The 20,613-nt window shown below is 27.9% G+C and overlaps 2 protein-coding genes across 2 annotated transcripts in view; one reads left to right on the top strand and one right to left on the bottom strand.

Annotated features, from left to right (window-relative positions):
* LOC136084321 (uncharacterized) overlaps positions 1 to 12,333 on the bottom strand; it is a 39,365-nt gene extending 27,032 nt beyond the window's left edge. Inside the window, exons 1-2 of the mRNA XM_065804369.1 lie at positions 12,223 to 12,333; positions 9,229 to 9,351 (exon numbers count right to left, since the gene is read on the bottom strand). The gene's annotated coding sequence lies outside the window, so the exon portion shown is untranslated. The remainder of the gene's footprint in view (positions 1 to 9,228; positions 9,352 to 12,222) is intronic.
* The window catches only part of LOC136083860 (uncharacterized), a 193,218-nt gene that overhangs the window by 92,739 nt on the left and 79,866 nt on the right, over positions 1 to 20,613 (top strand). The window lies entirely within an intron of this gene.

Genomic DNA, 20,613 nt, shown 5'->3' with positions numbered 1-20,613 from the left:
TTTTAGGCAAAGGGTAAGAGATTCCTACTTAAAGCACCCCTGCCTTGGGGCTCTTAGTTGAGTAAAGGCTAGAGATAGTGTCTCAATAAAAATACTCATTTTGGGCAGATGTTAAATGCATCCTGCTACTGTCATGTAGAAGGCCTCCTAGGCAAAGACTTAAGTTGTTGACCAGCCTTGCATCCCTTCTTCATCTACTAGGCTGGCACAGATGTATTTTTAATACACTGTTTCCAGTTTAGGATGTTGAATGCTGGATCTTCTTGACTCATTGCATGGGTTTTTCTTGTGTCTCTGTTTTTATGACTAGGCAACTCATTCTATTATCTCCTTATGAGTGTACAGCTCTAAAACTCAGTTTTATGGTTCCAAGGCCGGCTGGTAGTCAGGTTTCCCGAACTCTGTGGTAGCTCTCAGAGAGGCTGATTCCATCAACAGCTCAAAAATATCAAAGTATTAACAGTGCCATATTGCGCATGGATGGAGTACCTGTTTGTACTTTTGGTGTGCATTGCCAAGGCCACATTTGGAGCCCTTTGTTATGGCTTAGGGTTTATTAATAGTAATGAGGCAATTGCTAAGGCTATTAAACAGTGTACTGAGTACTATCTATGCTTTGAGTCAAGTTCTTTAACAAATTTACCAAAAACTATAAAACACAAAAAATCATTGTCATAAAAAAATTAAAAGTACCTAAAACTATAAAATACAAAAAATCATTGTCATCACCAAGTTCTTTAAACATATCATTCACTAATATTCGTGGTCTTCGAAGTAACTTTTTTTCTATTGAGTCTTGCCTCTTGCAAAGTTCACCAGACCTACTTGCTTTTTGTGAGACTAATTTGAGTTCACCTGTCTAATCTTGTGATCTTAATGTTGATGGTTATCTTCCTTTGATTCGTAAAAACTCCAATGGTCACATGCTTGGCTTGGGCATTTACATTCAAATCCACAGACTATTCTTTTATGTGCTTTCGTTTAGCACCACTTCACTCTATCGCCTTTCTTTTCGTTATATATCGCTTTCTTTTATCTCAAGACTGCACTCTTTTTGATGTTATTTTTGATCATATTGACCAAGCCCTCCCTCTTTATCCATAAGCTAATATTGTTGTTGTTGGTGACTTTAACTCTCATTTACCTTATATACTTGACTTATTTCTTGTTTCTGATCCTAGTCAGAGCTCAGTTTTTCCACATTCGCTCTTAGGTGCTTCTGATCACAGTTTGATCTTTTTAAAAGTATTATCTCATTGTTCTTCATCATCTGAATCCCCCTTTCATCATACCTCTTACAACTACCTTAAAGCTGACTGGGACTCTTCATGATTTTTTTTATGATGGCACTTGGGTAGAAATTTTTTGTTTTCCTGCTGACAAATGGGCTTTTTGCATAACTTTGTGGATACAGGCTGGCATGGAATCTTTTATTCCCAATCGACAATTCCAGGTCAAGCTTCACTCTTCTCCATGGTTTTCCTCACATTGTGCTGCTGCAATTGCCAATCGAAACTTTTACTTCCATATCTATCAGCAAAACAATTCTCCAGAAAACAGACGTCTGTTTATTACTGCTAGAAACCATTGTAAAAAGGCTTTGTCTAACACCAAAGCATGCTATTCTCAGGTCATGAAATCTCATATTTCATCACAAAAATTAGGCTCTCATGACTTCTGGAGAATCTCTAATATATCAATAATAAGGGCAAATCTGTTGTTCCACCTCTCTTGTTTGGTTCAGACTTAGTCACCTCACCTAAAAACAAACCTGAATTATTTGCTAAGAACTTTTCATTAATATCATCTCTTGATTCCACTATTTCTACCTGATATAGCTCTCAAACAGATTGATCTATTGCTTGACATTCGTATCACTCCAGCTTCTGTATCTAAAGTGATTTCCTGCTTAGACTCTTCTACAGCTTGTGGCCCAGACAACATAACTGTTATAGTCTTGCAGTAGTGTTCTCTGGAGCTATCGCCTATACTTTCAAAACTATTCAACAAGTGCTTATCAGAGTTTTGTTTTCCAGCCTGCTGGAAAGCAGCATCTGTTATCCCTATTTTCAAAAAATCTGGAGAGCAATCTGACTCGTCTAACTACTGTCTCATTAGTCTTCGTCCTACCATAAGCAAGGTTTTTGAATCTTTAATTAACAAACACTTAATCTCTTATCTCGAATCTAATAACTTACTTTCTGATCATCAAATTGGATTTCGATCTTCTCATTCTACAGCTGATTTGCTAACAGTAATAACCGATAGGTTTTATTGTGCATTAGATAAAGGTAGAGAGGTTAAGGCCATCGTTCTTGACATTTCTAAAGCTTTTGATAAAGTTTGGCATGCTGGTCTCCTCCATAAGCTTTCTTCTTATGGTGTATCTGGCAACATCTTAAAGATCATTGAATCCTTCCTTTTCAATCGTAGTATAAAAGTTGTCCTCGATGTACAGCACTCTTCTTCTGTATTTTCAGGGGTTCCTCAAGGTTCAATCCTTGGCCCTATACTCTTTTTAATTTACATTAACAACCTTTTAGGTATTCTGACATCTAAGGTGGCATTGTTTAATTCTTGTCATGATAAGAAGCCAACACTCTCTGATTGCTTTGAGGGGGCATTTATGCTTGAAAAGGATCTCACTTCTGCTACAGCATGAGGCTCACAGTGGCTGGTGAACTTTAATTCAGATAAAACTCAATTTTTTTCAGCCAATCGTTATCGCAAAAATTTAGATCTTCCTATATTTATGAACGGTTATGTACTCGATGAGTCATCCACCCTTCATCTTCTAGGATTAACTCTTACTTCCGATCTTTCTTGGAAACCATATATCAAATCCATTGCAAAATTATTTTTTGAACAAAGCATATTTTGACAGTTGTTAAGACAAAAATAAAGATTAATAGAAGAATATTTAAAAATAAATAATACAGACAATGCACCCAAACAGTACTTACATAATTAAAAAAAATTATTCTGTAAACACTGATATGAAAACTAAAAAGTATGCATACAACAATGTAAGGCCTCAGAATGGAAAAAAAAACATTAATGCTAATGTTTAAATATAATTTGTATAGTGATTAAGTTATAAACATCTCCTCAGAGTCGCGTCTTTTTCTAGCTTTTAAATTTAATTTTTCAAAGTAATTACTAAATACACAATTACAAATTTACAAACTTAGGTACAAAGTATTAGCATATTATTAGTTATTGTAGAAAAATAATTTATATTGCTAAAGTCTGCTATTAAATTATAATTCAGCAAAAATGTGCTGTAAAATAAAATAAATGTATTAATTAATCACACATTTTAGTATAAAGATAGCAAAATCATATTAACAGGAGTTTATCTATGCTTGAAATCATATCACTTTCTGATATGAAACAATGTCAGACAGTGAGCTCAGCTAAAATAGTTCCAACAAAGATGATGATTGTCTTTAATCGAGAATTTAAGAAGAAACTCAAAAAACTTGATACTATTCTAGTTTCAAAAAACAAAAAAACTTCTTATACAGCAGTCAGGGGTCAAATAGACTTGATCAAATACAAATATGTTTATTCTAGATTTCCAAATACAAATTCAAATACAAATATATGCTACCAGCACTTTCTAAATAGAAATACAAATATTTTTACTTCAAGTTAAGAAAAAATCTGTAGATTTTTTTGAGATTGATAAAATGACTGATAAAAAAAATAAAAAGACTGATAAAATGGCCTACTAAATAGAAGAATGAAAACATGTCTTCTAACAAATATTCCTTAAAAACAAATTTTTAATTTGTTTTAGTGTTAAAAGTGAACAAAAATCATAACTGCAATAACTAGAAAAAAAATCTGGTGGAAATTTCAACCTCAACTTTTACATACCACAATGTAACAACCTATGTTTATTAACTAAAAAGGTAGCACAATAACTAGATAACAATAACTTATAGTTGCCTAGGAAAGAAGGGACTTCATTGAGAATTACAAAGAAGGACTTCATTGAGCTGACAGAGCTTACACTTATGGTGCTTTCTGAGGACAAGTACAAATTTTGTATTCCTGGGACAGCCACCATACCTGCTTCATGGCAAAAGGTAGGAAATTGCAGGCTCATAATTGAGAAAAGTATAAAGATAGGAAATCATGAAAAATGGCAGGAATTTGTTTTATATCAATAAATGTTTAGACTTTTAAAAAATAATATTTAATAAGAAATTTTTTTTTATAGCTTTATACTACTTAAATTTACTTTGAACACCTGTAAATATACAAATAGGTTAACAGATCTACATGAAACTTCACACGTGTACATAAATAGTAGTAACGATTTTAGAAAAACAAATGTTCAACCAAATCAATTGAAATAAATAGTGCCATCTCCACGAATCGAAAAACAAAACTTAGTGCTGCAACATCGACTGAAAAATAGGTAGAACATGCAAAGAATGGGGCTACATCAACTGAGAGTTTTCGTTTCATCAGGCAATCTATTGCCTAAAAAAAGTTTTTTTTTAAGTTTTTAAACATTTTTCAGTTTTCTAAATGAATTTTATTGTAAAGACGACCAATTTTATGGTAAGACAACCAGGCAAAAGAATATACAAACATAATGCAAAAAGGTTTTTAATGATTTTAGGCCTTTTCAATATAAAGTCATGTATTTCAAATAAATTCTAGATGCTTAAAAAATTAGTACCAGTATAACTTTTAAATTTTATAACAAAAAATTAGTTTTTTATAGCTTGTTTTTTCAGTTTTTGCATAAACCATAATTTCTTACACTGTTTTTACTGCATATTCTGCACAAATATTGGATCTTGCAGTGTTTATAACAGTTTTATGATTACACCAGTAATTGTCTTAAAAAAGATTTTTTTGCTTTTGCATACTGGTTAACTGCAGCTAATAAAACTTAATAGTTTATTCTATTATAATAGTGATAGGAAAACCAGATATTCATCCATTCATCAGTAATAAAATTGCATGCTGGTTGCAGTTGCTGTCAATGTTCTGACAATAATATAAATGCCAGTAATGCTATAATTCCTCTTGAACTCCATTTAGCATTTCTTATAACATAATCCAACATATCCAGTTGTAATCAATGATTTGAAATTGAAACTTGAAATACTTGAGACAAAAAAAGTTTGTTCAAGTGACACTAATAGTAAGATTTCAAAATACAGAGACTATGCAGCAGCATTAGCTAAGCCAGGATCCCAAGCTAATACAGCTTTCGTTAGTGCAAATATTTGCAAATGCTAAAGCAACTAAAAACAAAGCTAAAAAGGCATTTGTAGGCATGTTCCCTTCAGATACCTCAGACCATAACTACTGAAAAAGTGAAAGAAATAATATCATGTTTAAAAGTTAACACTAAAATTGTATGGACTCAGAATAAAGCCCAAGTTCAGTTCAACCACCAATGTAACTAACGGCTCTAATGCCAGAAACAGCCAAAACTCAATTATTGTGGAATTTGAAAGTGTAGAATCGAGAAATATGGTATTAGCAGTAGCATCCAATCTTTCCAAAACTGAACACAAGAATTTTTTTATCAACCTGATTGAACGATTGCGGAACAAGCTGAGTTTAATAAGCTTAACATTGGAAGAAAAACAGCAAACAGTGATCTTGAAAAACATGGTAATCTTGATAACCCATTTTGATTTATCATTGACAGGGTCCGCTGCATTGATGTATCTAAGACCTTTGAAACCAACGGCCATTCCATACATCCATTTGTAGAATGGCAAAAAGCCCATATTGCACGCTCAAAACCAATTAATACACACAATAATATCAATGATACTATAAAACCATCTACATCAGCCCAAAACTATTCAAACAAGCCATCAAATACTTTTTTAAGTCAAGAAATCAATTCAAACATCTTCACGCAAATTAAATCAAAAAAAATTGCCGATCAAATCACAAAAAAAACAAGAAAACAGAAAGTTATTTAAAATGCGGGTACACAAACGCTATGTCATTAAATAATAAATATAATGAATTATTAATTGAGGTTGAGAGAAATTCACTGCATATAATTATGGTATGCAAGACATGGTGAGCATAACTCAGTAACTAATATTCCTGGGTATTGCTTATATAGAAATGATAGAGCGTTCAGAAAAGGTGGTGAAGTATATATATATATATATAGCTAAAACTTTAAGCTCTTTCAAATTTCTAATACTGAACTTCAAAGTAACCTAACTGAACAGATTTGGCGTTCTTTAGACATTTACAGTGAAAGACTTATATGTGGATGTATTTATCGTACTGGAATTAGTGACATATACAACTGCATAAATGTAATGAGGTCAATTGAAGCAGCCGACAAGATGATATTGAATAAAAAAGCAAGTGGTATTCTCTTACGTGGAGATTTTAATTTCCCTCAAATCAATTGGAGTGATTTTGTAGGCAATGTAACTTAAAAAAACGAAATAGCGCAGTTATTTATAGATGGCTTAGATAAGTTCTATATGTTTTAAAATGTAATAAAACCATCATTTTATCTTGAAAATAATAAAAAAAACAATATTCAGGATCTGGTAATAACAGAAAGAAATTCAAGAATTTTTAATTTAGTACACCACCCACCACTTCAACATGGACTTAATTGACATCATATTCTTTCGTTTTGCTATAACTTTATTCCATCAAATAAAATTGTAAGTCAATCATATGCTAAAAAATATGTATCATAAAGAGAACTACAGTAATATGAACATTACTTTGATAAAATCAACTGGGATAAGCTCTTTGAAAACCTTAACCCAGACAAGTGTTACTATAAATGGTTACAACATTATGATATGGCATGCACTCTATATATCCTGCAATCAAATATAAATAAAATCAAAAGAGCACCATGGCTTAAAAAAAATTAGCATCATTGATAAAGTGGAAAATAAAACAGTGGATCAAACGTAGGAATTCCAAATTTAGAGACCAAAATTTATTAAGGGAATACAAAAATATCAATAAAGTCACAAAAAAAACTGTAAAATCAACAATCAGAGAGTATGAGTATGAAATTGTTCATCAATTCAAAGAAAACCCTAAATTGATATACCAATATATAAACAGTAAAACTGAAATCAATCAGAAAATAAGTGCTCTGGAAATGGAAGATGGAACAATATCAATAATTGAATCAGATATTACTAAAGTACTTAAAAAAAATTTTCATTCAACTTTTCAAAAGGAAAACGACAATGTACCAACGTTTAATAAAGCATTACCTAAACCAATAGCAAATCCAGATAAATATTGACAGCATTATTAAAAAGCAAATTAAATGTTAATAAATCTACTGGAGAGGACAAAGTGCAACCGAGAGTTTCTAATAGTATTTCAACTCCATTGTCAATTATTTTAAATCGAATTAACTCAAGTGGCATAATTCCAAGTGTGCAAATATCATCCTTATATTTAAAAAAGGAGACAAATTGAAAGCAACAAACTACCATCCTGTTTCATTAATGTCTGTCGTATGCAAAGTAATGGAGAGTATAATAAGAGACGGTTTGATGGAACATCTTGTTGAAAATAAATTAATACCTGATTCGCAGCACAGCTTTGTACGTAGTAAAAACTGTTGCACAAATTTACTAGAATTTTTAGATTTAATTACAGTCCCTGGAATGTGGCTTTTCAATTGATATAGCTTTTTTGGACTTCTCCAAAGCATTTGATACAGTTGCACACAAAAGATTGTTTATAAAATTAAAAACATATTGTGAAAATGAAGTTTTAGTAAACTGGTTTAAAGCATATCTGACTAATAGAATTTAAATAGTTGTCCTTGGTACTTATAAATCAGAATGGAAGTAGGTAACAAATGGAGTGTCACAGGGCTCAGTAATAGGTTCGATATTATTTGTTATCTATAGTGATGATATCACAAGAAATATAAGATTGCTGTATGTTGTATGTCGACAATAGAAAAATTACTTTGGTGATTATAAATATCAACGATAACTATGCAATGCAAGAGGATTTATAGAACCTTAGTAAATGGAGTAAAAAATGGTTATTACACTTTAACAATAAAATTTGAAAAATTATGCATATAGAGAAAAAAAACCTCGCTATAATTATTATGAGCCAACCAACGAGCAGTGAATATTAATACACTATGATAAAAACATCTTTGGAACAAGATTTAGGGGTCCTAATACCTAATGATATAAAATGGAAAAATCATATAGATATGATCGCAGGAAAAGCAAACAGAATACTTGGTCAAATAAAGCATTGTTTTATATACTTAGATAAAGGCCTAATGAAACTGCTGTATTGTTTGTTAGTTTGACCCCACTTGGAATTCGCTTCACCAATTCGGAATCCTTATTATAAAAAAGACATCAATAAAATAGAACAAGTACAACAAAGAGCAACAAGAATAAGATAATTAAAAGGTATGAAATATGAGGAGCGATTAAAAGAATTTGGATTGACGTCATTAGAAAAACGAAGAGAACGGAGCGATATAATAGAATATTATAAAAATAAAAATGATTATTCATAAAGTAAATTGGAGATTGTTATTATTTTGTTATATCACAAATTTCATTAGTATTTTTCATTTTACTACTAAAGACATGCAACTACAGTTGAGTGACTCACATATTTTCATATGTACAATAAACATTATTATTATTAATATTAATATTATTATATATATATATATATATATATATATATATTATATATATATATATATATATATTTATATATATATATATATATATATATATATATATATATATATATATATATATATATATATATATACATATATATATATATATATATACATATATTTATGTATATATGTATATAAATATACATACATACATATATATATATATATATATATATATATATATATATATATATATATATATATATATATATATATATATATAATTAAATATATGCAGTATTTTATTTTAATTAGCACAAGGTGTTAACCAGCCCGATTCCCAATGGGTTTTGAAATTTCCAAAATTCAATCACTTTTTTTTGTTTTTTTTTTGAAGTAATAGGACAATATTAATAAAAATTCCCAATATTTTGAAAAACATTAACAATAAACATTCCCAATATCACAAAAACACGGTAAAAAACATATTCCTGGCTAACACCCTGTAGTGGTATATACTTTCATATATTGGGTGTTTTAAACAATATTACACTAAAACGATTTCTAACCAAAAGATTTAATTTCAAAGCAAGTGGCTGTTTTAAAACTTGATACTGAAGAACATCATGCCAAACACACAAAACAAGATCATTACCAATGGATAAATCCTCCTTGCAGAACTTTGCTAAAACCTAATAAAATTCAATGGATACATAGCTAATAATAGTATTACAAAAAATGTCAAACATAAGACAAAAAAGTAAGCAACAAATAAATAAAAAACAATAGCAACAAATAATACATTTAGCTGAGTTTTGAAGTTGTTAAAAAAAATTGCAAATGAAAATTTTTTATTCAGTAATTAACTTAATAAAGGGTACTTTTTATTGGGTAAGTAACTTAAAAAAAACTTTATTGGGTAATTAACCTAATAACTCAATTACCTAAGAAAATTTTATTAGGTAATTAATTTATTAACTTAAAAAATAAAAAATTTTTATTGGGTAATAAACTTAATAATGTGGCAAACAGATTTCTTTTGTCAACCCAAGACCAAAAAGAATTAAGGAAATCTTGACCTAATTTCTTTATTAAACCTAACCTAATTTCTGTTTTCACTTTTTTGATATCGCACAATCTGTTAACTATATAAAGCTGATGTAACTATTATAAAATATTATTTTTTTAAACTTTTATTTTTTGCAAAATAAAACTTACAAATATAAAGACATTGCAACAGCTATATTACTTCAAGCATAAATACTTGTAATACCTCGGTATACAAGGGAAATGCATTAATCCATTTTTGGCAGAATGGAGTAATTTATAGCACTACTTAGTATTTTAAATTCTCTATCATTTGATATACAACACAAATTTAATAAATCAATTATTAATGAGTTATTAAGATTTTTTATTTCAACTATTACACAAAAACTTATCATTTTAACTATTTCGCAAAAACTTATTTGTTGATTATCTCAAAATGATGTTTTTGGAACTAGTGCATTTCCCTTGTCTACTGACAAATAACTAATTAAATAAAAAATTTCTTCTATAGATATAACTCTGTTATTAATTTTTCAAATAAATATAAATAAAGGGAGTTTAGATTGTTATTAAATACATTTATACTTGATATTGCAATCAAGTATGTTTATTCTTGATAATCTAAACTCCCTCAAAATATTATTTAAAAAAATTAATAATAGAGTTATGTCCATAGAATAAGTTTTTTATTTAATTATAAAAAAGTAAACTCTTTATAAGATGTCATTTAAAGTTTGTAATAATTAATGCTTTTTCATTTTTTTGATAAGATCAATCATTATAACAAAACAAACAAAAAAATTAAAATAACAAAAGTGGCGCTAATATAAAATAAAATAAAATTTATCGTGTACTTTTTTTTACCTAATACTTTACAAGCTATAAATTAGCAGGTTTGTACAGGAATGGTGCGCAATCGTACACTGTAACTGACCATGCTTATAATATTTTTTCTTAACAGTTTGACCACAGCGGTTTTGATGTTTTAAAAATTTAAATGCTATCAAAAAAAATTGCTAGTTTATAAATAACTTTTAATTGTTGATCTTTTCTAAAGTTTTTATTTTACGCTTTAAATAAAGTAAAAGAGTAATTTTAGTGATTGTTTAAAATAAACATATTTTGAGTAAATTAACAAATAATATTATATTTAAATTCTTTTAATGTAAGCATGTTTTTTTTTAATGATAAATTTAATTATAAAATATTAAATTTGTTTGAAACTATTTTTCCGTGTCTTTCTAAACCTTTTGAAAGATAATTTTTTAAGCTACTTTAAATTATGAATAAGTTATATTAACTCTTCCATTGCAATGGAATGATTTAATTGCTTTATTTTTTATTTTTTTATATTTTTACAAAGAATTGTTTAGAACTTTTTTTTTTCATCAAAGCATGAAGTGATTAAAAATTACTATTTTAAATAGACTACGGTATTTTTTAAAACATTTCTTTTTTGCAACTTTTTGGAAAAAGTATGTTTATACAATTTTAAAATAATATATATGACACATTTTAGTAATTTAAATAAAATTTGTTCATTTATTAAACAATCATTAGAAGTAATTTGTTAAAAACGTATTGCAAAACTTTTAATAAAATTTTTTTAAAGATTTTTAAGTAATTTATTTTAAACACAGTTAAAAATGTAACAAAAAGTAATTTTTAGTGCTTTTATATTTTCTTTTTCATAAAAAGTTTTCTTTTTTTTTTTCTTTTTTAATTTTCTTCCTAGTTTAAGTTTAGCTAGCGTTTCTTTTTTCAGCGCATTTCTAAAACGTTTAAAAATTATCTAAAAATCTTAACTGTTGTGGTCATGTTGTCAAAAAAAAAACACATTGGCATGGTCAGCAATAGTGCTTGACTGTACGCCATTCCTGTCCCAGCCTGAATTAGCTATAATAATTTAAAGTAATTTTCTTGTTATCAATATCCTTTTGATAGAACTTTTTTCCCCAGAATTTTACAAAATCCTTCGGTTAACAACTCTAGTGCAAGCCCGTTTATGGCTAAGTAATTCATTTATTCTTTAAATTAAAAAAACTAAAATTCTTTTATATTATACTTCCATAGATTTTAACATTTTGTGAAATATCTCTTAAGTTTTAGGCAAACCTTAGTCTATTCTATCTCACAATTTGCTTTTCACAGGACTCTAAACTGAATCAAACTTTTCAAATTCCCATGCAATTAGATTACAGAAATATTTGCAAAAATAAGAAAATAATATTTGTTAAAATAAGAAAATAATATAAATAATAAAGTTTGAAAATAATATTGAGTAAATATTGTGTTGCAGTAATTTGTTCTAGTTCAAAAATGCTTCCAATTTTTAAATTAACTTTTAAATTAACATCCAATTTTTAAATTAACTTTTCAAGTTTTTTATCTTGCATGACTAATTAAAATATTAAATAAGAATTTACAATTAAAATAAAATTAACCATAAAAATATATACACTCACACACATATATATATAAATAAATATGTTTGTGTGTATATTCTTCAGTACCTCAAGAAGGTTCAACTTAAGGAGACACTGTAACTTCCAGGATTTTGACAAATAAGCACAAAGCAATGAAAGTAAACTTTTAATCTGATCAATATTAGCAGCTATTAATCTAAATAAAAATTAAAATTTATTTACAAAAAATTAAACTTATGCAAGCAGTGCTATATTCTACTTACATAAAACTGTAATTGATGATGTGTAGTTTATTTTTGATATTTATTTGATGAAAATTTAAACTTTACAAAAATCATACTTTACAAGTGCAAAAAAAGTAGAAGTTTCAAGAGAGAAAAATTTATTCTTATAAAATAAATTTTTGTTTTGTTTTTATAACTGTTTTATTGTTTTTATTTATCAATTTGTTTTAATTTGTACCTATTTTTGCTTTATAAGCAGTAGAACTACTTTTAAATTTTAAATACTTGGACCCCTGCTATTTTTAATTTATATTAATGATATTTATTTGTCTTCAAAAATACTTAATTATATTATTTTTGCTGATGACACAAATGTTTTCTTTTCTGACTCAAATTTAAAAAATATTTTTTATATTGTAAACACAGAATTAATATATCTTAATGAGTGGTTTGAAGCAAATACACTTTTATTAAATATTGAAAAAACGAAATATATTTTGTTTGCTAAGTCATCTAAATCCGAGAACCTTCCACTCAAATTACCTCAATTAACAATTAACAATATTAAAATAAAAAGAGTTTTTTCAATGAAAATACTAGGAATAATTTTCGATGAGAATTTAAATTGGAAAAGCCAAATAAAGCTAGTCGAGAACAAAGTTTCAAAGACCCTGGGGATTATGTACAAGACAAAACATCTTTTAAATAATTTATGTTTAAAAAATTTATACTTTTCATTTATACATAGTCATATTAACTATTGTAATATTGCCTGGGCAAACAATCATTTATCTTTCCTAAAAATTATTTATACAAAACAAAAGCAAGCAAGTAGATAAGTTTTGGGCGCAAGTAGATACGAAAGTGCCGAGCCGTTACTCAAGGAAATAAATGCTCTAAATGTATACAAACTAAATATATACCATAACTTGTTATTTATGTTTAAACTTCACAATTAAATGATTCCAAAATATTTTTTTTAAAGTTTCACTCGAATTAATCATAAATATGAAACAAGACATTCAATGAGTAATTACTACATCCCATTAACATCACTCAAAAAATCTGACTTCTTGATTCGACTATATGCCGGGGACCACGCTTGTGGAATTCGGTTCTTGACGAAAATATGAAAAAAATAAAATCTATTGCTACATTTAAAAGAACTATAAAAAAACACTTACTAAATTTAAACATTGCGTACATTCTCTCATTTTTTTTAAAAAAAAATCGAAATAATTTTGTATTTTTAATTTTTTATGTACTTTATTTAATTTTGATATTGTATTGAATATGTATATGCATATGAAGCGAATTAAATTTTTTTTTTTTTTTGTTTATTGTTTTTAATATGTATACGAATATGTACAGATTTGTAATTTTTTATTTGTTATTTTATATTTTAACTTTATCTTAAATTTCTCCTTTTTTTAACTTTAAGTTTTTTTTTTAACTTTTTTTTAAGTTCTTTTTTAACCTTCTAAAATTTCTAACCAAATTTTTTTTTTTTTTTTTTTAAACTTATTAATTTCACTCTTTTATGTAATATTGGAAGATGTAAAATTTAATTGTATTTTTTTTGTATTTCACAAAGGGGCTTGATGATAAGTCATTTTGACTTCTACTAGCCCCAGTCAGCTTGTAATTATATATATTTGTTTAAATTTATAGATAACATTGTAAAATGTGTAAAATGACGAAATAAATAGATTTCTGATTGTAAATTAGTAATCAGTTAATAATAATAACTATTTATTACTTAAATTTAACAAAATAACAATTAAAATAATTTATAACAAAAACTTTAATGTTTATAATGTTAAACAAGAGTAATAAGCACACTCAATATTGGCCAGTAAAAGCCGGTGACTTTATGTTTGCTTTTAATATATTTGCCTAATCATTTACTTCCACTGATGTAGATAGCATGATAAATGGGGGAAGACAAATCCATACAGTGGCTATTCTATTAAGAATGAAATTTTCTCAACATTCTGTTAATAATTCCTTTTTGAATCGAATGGGATTTCTTCGGTATTCAGGTTGGTTTTATTATTATTTTTGACATAGATGTACACCACTTAACTTGTATTAAACTGTGGACAATTTTGAAGCACTCCATTGTATCTCCTCTTAACCAACAAGTTTCAATCATTATAATAATAAACTTATTTAATCATCATAACTTAGATGTAAGAGACTTGTTGTTCGAGTTGTTCTTCTTTGAACTTTTTCGAGAGCTGATATATTGTATTTCTTTATCGGACTTCAGTTTACACCATAAACTCTACTTATGCTTTATTAAAAAAATGTTACCATAATACCACATCATAAAAATTATTTCATAAACTGGTCATCATTTTGTTAAAAAATAAAGTTTTAAGTTAGGTAGCTGGCAAACTTTTTGTGCTGCTAACTGCTGCACTTTATCTGAACACATTACACATGGCCACGATTTTAAATTATAATTCTGTTTTTGTAAAATTTAAGGCCATAGCATTAGTTTTTTTTTAGAAAGGTGTGGCTTTAATGCAGACAGTACAATTGGAGATTGTACTGTGCTGCATTAAATCAAAGATTAAATTGCAGATTTTATATCCATGGCAAGGGGTCTTCAAACTGAGCAGGCACTAACATTCACACTAGGAGGCAGTTAAGTAAGAAAATGTGAGCATAAAATCTGTATCCCCATCACAGCCAAACAATGTAAAATTTTCTGCAAAATTTACCTAGATTAATGCCATTTGTTGACTCTTTGGCATCTTTAAATGTGAAGTGGTCATTTGTTTTGACTTGTTGACATGAAAAGTTGTAATAAATATTAAAAATAATAATTATTAAATTAAACACAATTTTAATTGCACTTTTCAACTAACTATCCTTAACAATTATAAGAAGACCTTTTTAGATAAAACATGTGAGTATATATATATATATATATATATATATATATATATATATATATATATATATATATATATATATATATATATATATATATATATATATATATATATACAGTATGTCAAAAAAGTTTTTATTGAAAAACCATCACCCCAGTGATGGTTTTTCAATAAAAAAAAACTTTTATATGCTTAAATATAGATTTTTGACCCGAATTTTTTTTTTAAATATTGAATTTATATCAAAAAACATTTTTATTACAAGAAATTAATATTCTTTTACTTAAAACAAAAATTATCCACTAAATTAGAAAAAGTGTAAGTCAAAAAAGTGTATCACCCCTTAAATAATTATTTTGCTAATATAAAATTAATAGTCTATTTGTGGGCCTTTTGCCTTGATGACTGCAAGACATCTTTTAGGCATTGAATTTACTAAGTTTTTAAGCCATTGTATGTCAAATTTTTCCCACTCCTTAATGAGAATTGCCTTTAATTGCGACAAGCTGGATGGTTTTTGATCAGCTACTTTAATTTTAAAAAGATTCCATAAATTTTCAATCGGATTTAGGTCTGGTGACTGAGGAACCCAATCTAACATCTTAATACTGTTTTTCTTTAACCACTCAGTAGCTAACTTTGATGTGTGTTTAGGATCTCCATCCTGTTAAAAGATAAAATTACGAGATAAGCCAGCACTTCTGGCACTTGATCTCAGTTTTCGCTTCAGAATGTCAGTATAAACCTCTTTTGTCATTATTCCGTCAATGAATTCGAGTTTGCCAACACCACTCCAAGAAAAAGAGCCCCAAACCATCATTTGACCTATGATAAGAGGAAAAAGTAAGTTAGAAGTATATATTATATTGAAATTTTATAGTAAAGCTTAATGTCACCTCCCCCATGCTTGACAGTTGGTCTCATACATTTAGGATTTAGGCATTCATCATTTTTTCTCCATTTGCGTATGCTACCATCAGAACCAAACAAACGTATTTTTGTTTCATCGGACCATAAAACTCTTTGCCATTGGTCAATAGTCCAATTTGAATGTTTCTTAGCCCAAGCCAATCTTTTCTTTTGATTCTTTTTACTCAAAAAAGGCTTTTTTGGAGCAGCTCTACCTACAAAGCCTGGATTTTTCAAGCGATTGCGAACAGTTTGAGGATTTACAGTTATACCATGATCTGTTTGTAAATCTTTTGCAAGCTTTGGTGCAGATAATCCTCGATCTTGTTCAACTTTTCGAATAATTTCTCTATCAATGCGTTGGGTAGTCTTAGCTGGGCGTCCTTTTCTTGGCGAATTTTTAACAGTACCCATTTTTTTATATTTTCTAATGATATTTCCTACACTATTAGGCTTAACATGGACTATTTTAGAAATAGTTTAATATCCTTTTCCACTTTTATAGTGTCCCAGGATCAGTTTTTTTACTGAATCATGAATTTCATATCTTTTTGCCATAATTTTCTTATTAAGAACCTAAAAAGAAAACAAACTTTGCTAAAAAATTAGTTAGAATAACTTCTATCAATCAAATTTGATTGTTTTTGGCTTATTTTCTGCAATTTTACTAATTTAAACAACAGAAAAGTTAAAAAATGATTAGGGGGTGATTTTTTGACTTACACTTTTTCTAATTTAGTGGATAATTTTTGTTTTAAGTATAAGCATATTAATTTCTTGTTATAAAAATGTTTTTTGATATAAATTCAATATAAAAAAAAAAATTTAGGTAAAAAATCTAAATTTAAGCATACAAAATTTTGTTTTTATTGAAAAATCAACAGGGGGTGACTTTTTTGACATACTGTATATATATAATTCCTAATTGGTTTAAAATTCTCAAAGGTTCAAAAAAAATTTTTTTTAAATGTGAATAAAAGCGTTGTCATGAAGCAAGACTGCATCATTCACTCAAAATTTAAAATACATTTTTTAATTGATGTCAGTTATTCTCTAGTTAAGATTTTTTAATATGTTTAACACACTGTTTTTTTTTTTCAATTACTGTTATTATTCAAAAAACTTTTTTTAATCTTTTATCATAAGATTTTTATCTTAAGTTAGGAAAGTTACAAAAATCTTTGCATAATAATAATTAATATACTTTAAAGTAAGTTATAAATGTTTTTTATTAAGGGAATTAAAAATACTGTCAGTAAACTAAATTGCTGGTTAAGTGCACTGAAAACAACAACAAAAAAATCAAAAAGGAAATTCGCTATGAAATGTATCATTTAGTTATATTTGGATAAAACATAAAAGATAATCATATTTACATAAATTTAATGATTTTTTTATTAATTCTATATACAAATGCAAAAGTATAATTCACAAACACAAAATTCATAAAAACAAAAATAAATTATTTTTTTTTAATTTACAAATACAAAATTTACAAGAAATTATTAAAGCGCAAGAAAACAGTTGACAGAAGACTTGAAAAGTTGTAGGTTGAATAAATCAGGGAAACATGAAGATGGGAGAGAGCTCTAAAAGGTTGAAGTACAGGGGGAAAAACTAGACAAATTAAAGTTTTCAGAACATGCAGGGAGAGATACAGTAAAAAAATAAGACTTTGCTAAATAACAACTCAAGCAAGAATGAGTTTTGCTTGATGATAACTAGAGATTATAGCTCTTTTGAGCAGTGACCATCATAGTATTTATAGAAAAGAGAAAGAGATGTAACTTTATGAAGATAGGAGAGAAGCTCAAGCTTGGAAGATAGCATGGGTTCAACTAAATTTACAATGCGTTTTTGGATCTTGTCTGAAAGAAAAAGAGCATCATTAGAAGAATCAGCCCAAATATGACAACAGTATTTTATACAGAGGCAAATAAGAGATTTGTAAAGGTATATAATGGAATAAAGAGTTAGAAAATGGCAACGATAAAGAGAAGAGATAGACCATGATAGAGAAGAGCATGATAACAAGAAGCAGATGCTAATTTAGTAACCAATTGTATAAGTGTTTACCATGAGAGGTCAGTAATGAACAATAATCCAAGTAGACATGAAGAAGTGGAACCAGTGAGATGGCTGCAATTCATTAATATTGCAATAGTTGTTTGTAGTTAATAACTGAGTTTTATTGGAGTTAAAATTCACAAGCCACTGCAAACTCCAATTTGTTACAGAAGTGAGATCAGATTCAAGATCAGCTGTCTGTTCTAAGCAATCGAAAAGAGAAGACTTTTTGTCAAGACAGTAGTGTAAAGTTGAGTCATCTGCAAATAGAGTCACTTTAGATGTAAGGTTGTCACGAAGATCATTAATGTAGATAAGAAACTAAACTAGACCAAGGATAGAACCTTGAGGTATACCAGAAATTACTGGAAATGAAAAAGAGTATTAGCCTTCGAGAATGACTTTGATAAAGCAGTTAGAAAGAAATGAATTGTAAGACTATAACAGGAATGTTGTCTGAACAAGCTATAGGTCATATCTCAATTTAAACTCTAATTAAAATATGACTTTAGCAATGGAAGCTAGAGTTGCTTGAAAGTCAAGCAACTCTAACAATAACAAGGGGTTAACCTGTTTAATTGGCAGAGAGAATATGACCATAAGATTTAAGAATTGAATTAGAAGAAAAGTTCTTTGCAAGTAGTTCTGCCTTATCCTTAGGAGAAGTATTAAGATCAGTCTCATGAATGAGTGATAGAATGTTAGAACTACCTTTGTTAATGAAACTGTTAAAGAATTTTCATAAGTTTCTAGAGCCTAAATTCTGAGATATGATACTATCAGCTTAGCATTAGATGGCACCTATTTATATCAACTGCTTGCAATAATAAATAGATGTTTGTTCTCAAAAGAGTTGTTCTTTCAAATAAGATGAAAAAAATGATTATGATTAGATATAGCAGCTGTACAAGAAGGTGAAAACCATGGAATAGAATGAGGCTTGACTTGGAACCAACAAAGAAGGAATAGAAGCTTAATTTACTGCCTGGATCCAGAAGGTTAAGTGGGAGAACATCACTAAGAAAATCATGAAAAGAATCCCAGTCAGATTTAAGGTAGTAGTAAGTATTGCAATGATATGGTAGCTCAAAAAAAGAAGTACAAGATGAAAGATTTGTAGAGATCATTGCATGGTCAGAACCACCTAAGGAAGAAAAAAAAGACACTGAATGCAAGCCATGGTCAGAGAAAAGACACAAATCAAGGAGTAAAGGTAAGTTATTAGGGTTGTCTGGAAAATGAGTTACAAAGTTAGCTATAGTATTTTTAATAAAATGTTTTTATTTTTATTTTTTCTCTGTAAATCATGCGCGGTGTGTTGCTACATCGACTATCTTATAGCCTGACTCGCAAGAGAGTGCTGCTACATCGACTGACAAATAACCTGACTCACAAGGGAGTGCTGCTATATCGACTGACAAATAGCCTGACTCGCAAGGGAGTGCTGTAGCATACTCGATATATATATATATATATATATATATATATATATATATATATATATATATATATATATATATATATATATATTTCCTGATAAGTCTTTATTGATGAAACACAGTGTAAAATGAGAAAAATAATAATAATAAATATATATATATATATAAATATATATATATATATATATATATATATATATATATATATCAGTGCATCTTATGAATAAAATTGCCCAGCGCAATATTTCCTGTGCTCATTGATAACATGTTTAATACTTAAACATGTTATAAATAGGCACAATTATGCGCGCTCAGCATCAAGTCATGGGGTCATCCATGTGGCCATCCTTTTTTTTCATGTGAAGTCTGGGAAATCGACACAAAAAAGCTTTGGTTTTTATATTTATTAATATAAAAACCAAATAACAATAAACAAGTACCTGTAACAAATATATTTGTAGGTATTGTTTATTCAAAGCTTTTTTTTTAAACTTTATAAATATACTTATAATATAATATAAATAGACTTATAATATAAGCTTAACCGATTTAAAGATATCAGTGAAAATATTTAGTTTATTAACTTATATTTGACAAAAAATATTTGATATTCCAACGTTTTGATGAAAGTTTGGAATTTTCATTGAAGTGTTGCAAGTTTTGATAATTTATTACATGGACTTTTATGCAATTCAAAGTAAAAGTTCTAATTAAGCAAAGTTTTTTGTCAAATGGACCCTAAAAAACTGTACAAGATAGAGAATGGTTTAACTTGACCAGAGTACGATAAATTGAATAGTATGATAAAGTTCAATTAAAATATAAAAAAAAAACATGCTGAATTTAGCTTTCAAATCAAAGAAATAGATCATTTTAATTTAAACTTATGCCACATACATTAAAATTAAAGTACATCTTGCATAAATTTTGCGTGGC

This window comes from Hydra vulgaris, chromosome 08 (genome assembly GCF_038396675.1).
Source record: "Hydra vulgaris chromosome 08, alternate assembly HydraT2T_AEP".
NCBI lineage: Eukaryota > Metazoa > Cnidaria > Hydrozoa > Anthoathecata > Hydridae > Hydra > Hydra vulgaris.
The sequence above is the reverse complement of the archived record's forward strand: the minus strand, read 5'-3'. Positions and strand labels throughout refer to the sequence as shown.